This window comes from Cryptomeria japonica, unplaced genomic scaffold (assembly GCF_030272615.1).
Source record: "Cryptomeria japonica unplaced genomic scaffold, Sugi_1.0 HiC_scaffold_114, whole genome shotgun sequence".
NCBI classification, from domain to species: Eukaryota; Viridiplantae; Streptophyta; class Pinopsida; order Cupressales; family Cupressaceae; genus Cryptomeria; species Cryptomeria japonica.
The window spans coordinates 53,994-59,903 of NW_026728936.1; the positions used below are offsets into that span (position 1 = coordinate 53,994).

At 61.6% G+C, this 5,910-nt stretch overlaps 1 non-coding gene across 1 annotated transcript; it reads right to left on the reverse strand.

Moving 5' to 3' along the window:
• Positions 1–584: 584 nt before the first annotated feature.
• Positions 585–703, reverse strand: LOC131865530 (5S ribosomal RNA). The gene has a single exon (XR_009364250.1). It is a non-coding gene; the product is annotated as a 5S ribosomal RNA (ribosomal RNA).
• Positions 704–5,910: the final 5,207 nt, after the last annotated feature.

Below are 5,910 nucleotides of genomic sequence, written 5' to 3' on the forward strand. Positions count from 1 at the left end.
GGTGGGCGCCTTGGTGCGCACACCTTGGCTGGGCTGCGCACACCTTGGCACCCGCGTTTCCTTCATTTTAAATTTTTTTTTTTTACAATCTCTCAAGTGGGAAATTCTATAATCTCAACTTTTTTTGCCTTTTCAGGAAACTTTTGAATGGAGCGCATCATTGGTGCGCTCCGAAGTGTGCTCCAAAGCTCTCTCCAGCTGCGTGCACCTGCCCCGGCCGCGCACCCGGCCCCGCCCAGCTTCGCTCACCTGTCCCGGGCGTCTGGTGCGGAACCTTAGAGTAAGAAACATCACCGTGCACCTTGGCCAACGTGCGCGACTCGACCGAGCGCGCACTGGCCGAGGTGCACACCGATTTCACCTGGGTGCGCGCGCAGCACCTCGGGCGCACCGGGGTGCGCGCACAACGCCCGGGTTGCACCGTGGCCTGTGTGCTCGGGGCGCCTCGGGTGCGCGCTCGGTGTCGCCCCCGCGCGCGCGGTAGTGCGGGCAGCGCACCCCGGCCCGGCCCGGCCCCGACGAGAACGCAAACGGGCAAAAGGTTTATTCAAATAGCATTGCGACGCCCGGCGAAAAACTAAAAAAGGGTGCAACACCGGGACTTCCCGGGAGGTCACCCATCCTAGTACTACTCCGGCCCAAGCGCGCTTAACTGCGGAGTTCTGATGGGATCCGGTGCACTAACGCTGGTATGATCGCACCCGTTATGAGCTTGTCGCAGTGTGTACTTAGCAAACCGCGACCCACGTGCGAATCCACCCCGGCCACCCACCCCCGTCGAGGTGCACACCCTCCCTCGCGAAGTGCGCCCCGTTCGCCAAGTGTGAGCCCTGCCCGGGTGCGCGCACCTTGCTAGGGCGTCGGGTGTGCACCCGGCCCGGCCTACGTGCGTGCACCTGGAGGGGGCGTCGTGTGCGTGCAGTGTCCCGTCTGCAACGCGGTGCCCACACACCACCTCGGGCGCAACGACCTGCGCTCACATGTGGGCCGAGTGCACCTTGGTGCATGTTCGGGGCGCCTCGGGTGCACGCTCGATCTTGCCCCGGTGCACCAAGGCGCTCGGTTTGCCCCGGGTGCGCACTTGGTGCAAGGTGGGCACCCAAAATAGGGATCAAGCACCAAAACACAAGTTTCGGGATGCAAAATGGGACCCAAGGACCACAAATGCGTTCCAAGACCCATGATGGGTCCACGAGAACAAAAATGTGTTCCGAGACTTAATAAACAAATATTGGGTTTTAGGAGAAGAAACATGCTCTGATGCCCAAAACGAGAATCGACCCCGAAAAGGCCACAGGCCAAAAGTGGGATGCGAGACAAAAAAAAATGGGACCCGAGGACCAAAATTGGGTTCCCAGGTCGAAGACAGGGCAACCGGACAAGAAACGACCTCTAAGGCTCGAAATGAGTCCCGACGACTAAAACTTGACAAGAAGCACCCATCAGGCACCCAACTCGACACCCATGGGATGCCGACCCACCCGGGCTTCCACCTAGCACACCTTGGCACCCACCCACCCTCGCACCCAACCTCGCACCCAACTTAGCACCTTTGAACCCACATTGGCACTCACCCTGACCCTGGCACCTTGGAACCCACATTGGCACTCACCTTGACCCTGGCACCCACCTTTGCACTCACCTTGGGACCCACCCTGGCTCCCACCTCGGCACCCACCCAGACACCCACCTTGGTTCCTTGGCACCCACCTTGGATCCTTGGCACCCACCCCGACACCCACCTTGGCACGCAACTTGGCTACTTGCCACCCATCTTGGCTCCTTGACGCCCACCCCGACAACCACCCCGTGACCTACCCTGGCTAGGGTTGGTGCACACCCACCCTGGTGCCCACCTTGGCACCCACCCTATGACCCACCTTGGCACGCACCTTAGTACCCACCCCGTTACCCACCCTAGGACCCACCCCGTGACCCACCTTGGCCAGGGTGGGTGCCTTGGTGCGCACAACTTGCCTGGGCTGCACACCAGGGCGGGCTCAAGATGGCACCCGCGTTCCGTTTTTTTCACTATCTTTCAAAACGGAAATTTTAAAATCTCATTTTTTTCTTTTTTTTGCCTTTTCTGGAAATTAGTGAAGGCAGCGCATCAAAGGTGCGCAATGCTGGTGCGAACCCGGGAGCGCTCCGATGTGTGCTCCAAGGTGCGGCGTGCACGAAGTCCGAGCCCGGTTTGCCCCGGGTGCGCACCTCGCGTGCACCTTCGCCGGGGTGAGCACCTTGGCTGGGTTGCGCGCCCTGGTGCGTACCAAGGAGCGCTCTGAAGTGTGCTCCAAGGTGCGGCGTGCACGAAGTCGGAGCCCGGTTTGCCCCGGGTGTGCACCTCGGGTGCGCACCTCGCGTGCACCTTCGCTGCGGTGGGCACCTTGGCTGGGTTGCGCGCCTTGGTGGGCACCATGCAGTGCACGAAGTCGGAGCCCGGTTTGCCCCGGGCGCGCACCTCCGCCAGGGTGGGCACCTTGGTGCGCACAACTTGCCTGGGCTGCGCACCAGGAAGGGCTCAAGATGGCACCCGCGTTCCGTTTTTTTCACTATCTTTCAGAACGGAAATTTTAAAATATCGTTTTTTTTTGCCTTTTCTGGAAATTAGTGAAGGCAGCGCATCAAAGGTGCGCAACGCTGGTGCGAACCTGGGAGCGCTCCGATGTGTGCTCCAAGGTGCGGCGTGCACAAAGTCGGAGCCCGGTTTGCCCCGGGTGCGCCCTGGTGGGCACCATGGTGCGCACCAAGGAGCGCTCCGAAGTGTGCTCCAAGGTGCGGCCTGCACGAAGTCGGAGCCCGGTTTGCCCCGGGTGTGCACCTCGGGTGGGCACCTTGGTGCGCATGCCTTGCCTGGGCTGCGCACCAGGGCGGGCTCAAGATGGCACCCGCGTTCCTTTTTTTTCACTATCTTTCAAAACGGAAATTTTAAAATCTCATTTTTTTTTGCCTTTTTCTGGAAATTAGTGAAGGCAGCGCATCAAAGGTGCGCACCTCGCTGCCCACCACGGTGCGCAACGCCGGTGGGCACCCGGGAGTGCTTCGAAGTGTGCTCCAAGGTGTTGCGTGCACGTTGTCGGAGCCCGGTTTGCCCCGGGTGCGCACCTCGCGTGCACCTTCGTCGGGGTGGGCACCTTGGCTTGGTTTGCCCCGGCTGCGCTCCGAAGCGGGGTTATTGGAGCGCCGCCTCTTTTTTTGTCGGAGCGTTTGGTGGGGTTTCTCGCATTGGCTCTTCCGAGGCCCGGTTGCCACCCTGGCGCGCACGAAGTCGGAAGTAGGGTTAATTGCCCGGGTGCGCACCTTTGCCAGGGTGGCACCTTACCTGGGCTGCGCACCAGGGCGGGCTCAAGATGGCACGCGCGTTCCGTTTTTTTCACTATCTTTCAAAACGGAAATTTTAAAATCTCCTTTTTTTTTTGCCTTTTCTGGAAATTAGTGAAGGCAGCGCATCAAAGGTGCGCACCTCGCTGCCCACCTTGGTGTGCTCTGAGGTGCGCACCCGGGAGCGCTACGAAGTGTGCTCCAAGGTGCGGCGTGCACGTTGTCGGAGCCCGGTTTGCCCCGGGTGCGCACCTCGCCTGCACCTTGGCCGGGGTGGGCACCTTGGCTGGGTTTGCCCAGGGTGCGCTCCGAAGCGGGGTTACTGGAGCGCCCCCTCTTTTTTTGTCAGAGAGTTTGGTGGGGTTTCTCGCATTGGCTCTTCCCAGGCCCGGTTGTTGGGTGCGCTCCCACCCTGGCGCGCGCGAAGTTGGAAGTTGGGTTAATTGCCCGGGCGCGCACCTTCGCCAGGGTGGGCACCTTGGTGCGCAAACCTTGGCTGGGCTGCGCACCAGGGCGGGCTCAAGATGGCACCAGCATTCCCTTTTTCTCACTATCTTTCAAAACGGAAATTTTAAAATCTCGTTTTTTTTTTGCCTTTTATGGAAATTAGTGAAGGCATCGCATCAAAGGTGCGCACCTCGCTGCCCACCTTGGTGTGCTCCGAGGTGCCCACCACGGTGCGCAACGCCGGTGCGAACCCGGGAGCGCCCCGATGTGTGCTCCAAGGTGCGGCGTGCACGAAGTCGGACCCCGGTTTGCCCCGGGTGCGCACCTCGCGTGCACCTTGGTGCGCACACCTTGGCTGGGTTGCGCGGCCTGGTGGGCACCATGGTGCGCACCAAGGAGCGCTCCGAAGTGTGCTCCAAGGTGCGGCGTGCACGAAGTCGGAGCCCGGTTTGCCCCGGGTGCGCACCTTCGCCGCGGTGGGCACCATGGCGTGCACGAAGTCGGAGCCCGGTTTGCCCCGGGTGCGCACCTCGCGTGCACCTTCGCCGGGGTGGGCACCTCGGCTGGGTTGCGCGCCCTGGTGCGCACCAAGGAGCGCTCTGAAGTGTGCTCCAAGGTGCGGCGTGCACGAAGTCGGAGCCCGGTTTGCCCCGGGTGTGCACCTCGCGTGCACCTTCGCTGCGGTGGGCACCTTGGCTGGGTTGCGCGCCTTGGTGGGCACCATGCAGTGCACGAAGTCGGAGCCCGGTTTGCCCCGGGCGCGCACCTCCGCCAGGGTGGGCACCTTGGTGCGCACAACTTGCCTGGGCTGCGCACCAGGAAGGGCTCAAGATGGCACCCGCGTTCCGTTTTTTTCACTATCTTTCAGAACGGAAATTTTAAAATATCGTTTTTTTTTGCCTTTTCTGGAAATTAGTGAAGGCAGCGCATCAAAGGTGCGCAACGCTGGTGCGAACCTGGGAGCGCTCCGATGTGTGCTCCAAGGTGCGGCGTGCACGAAGTCGGACCCCGGTTTGCCCCGGGTGCGCACCTCGCGTGCACCTTGGTGCGCACACCTTGGCTGGGTTGCGCGCCCTGGTGGGCACCATGGTGCGCACCAAGGAGCGCTCCGAAGTGTGCTCCAAGGTGCGGCGTGCACGAAGTCGGAGCCCGGTTTGCCCCGGGTGCGCACCTCGCGTGCACCTTCGCCGCGGTGGGCACCATGGCGTGCACGAAGTCGGAGCCCGGTTTGCCCCGGGTGCGCACCTCGCGTGCACCTTCGCCGGGGTGGGCACCTTGGTGTGCAGACCTTGGCTGGGTTGCGCGCCCTGGTGGGCACCATGGTGCGCACCAAGGAGCGCTCCGAAGTGTGCTCCAAGGTGCGGCCTGCACGAAGTCGGAGCCCGGTTTGCCCCGGGTGTGCACCTCGGGTGGGCACCTTGGTGCGCATGCCTTGCCTGGGCTGCGCACCAGGGCGGGCTCAAGATGGCACCCGCGTTCCTTTTTTTTCACTATCTTTCAAAACGGAAATTTTAAAATCTCATTTTTTTTTGCCTTTTTCTGGAAATTAGTGAAGGCAGCGCATCAAAGGTGCGCACCTCGCTGCCCACCACGGTGCGCAACGCCGGTGGGCACCCGGGAGTGCTTCGAAGTGTGCTCCAAGGTGCTGCGTGCACGTTGTCGGAGCCCGGTTTGCCCCGGGTGCGCACCTCGCGTGCACCTTCGTCGGGGTGGGCACCTTGGCTGGGTTTGCCCCGGCTGCGCTCCGAAGCGGGGTTATTGGAGCGCCGCCTCTTTTTTTGTCGGAGCGTTTGGTGGGGTTTCTCGCATTGGCTCTTCCGAGGCCCGGTTGCCACCCTGGCGCGCACGAAGTCGGAAGTAGGGTTAATTGCCCGGGTGCGCACCTTTGCCAGGGTGGGCACCTTACCTGGGCTGCGCACCAGGGCGGGCTCAAGATGGCACGCGCGTTCCGTTTTTTTCACTATCTTTCAAAACGGAAATTTTAAAATCTCCTTTTTTTTTTGCCTTTTCTGGAAATTAGTGAAGGCAGCGCATCAAAGGTGCGCACCTCGCTGCCCACCTTGGTGTGCTCTGAGGTGCGCACCCGGGAGCGCTACGAAGTGTGCTCCAAGGTGCGGCGTGCACGTTGTCGGAGCCCGGTTT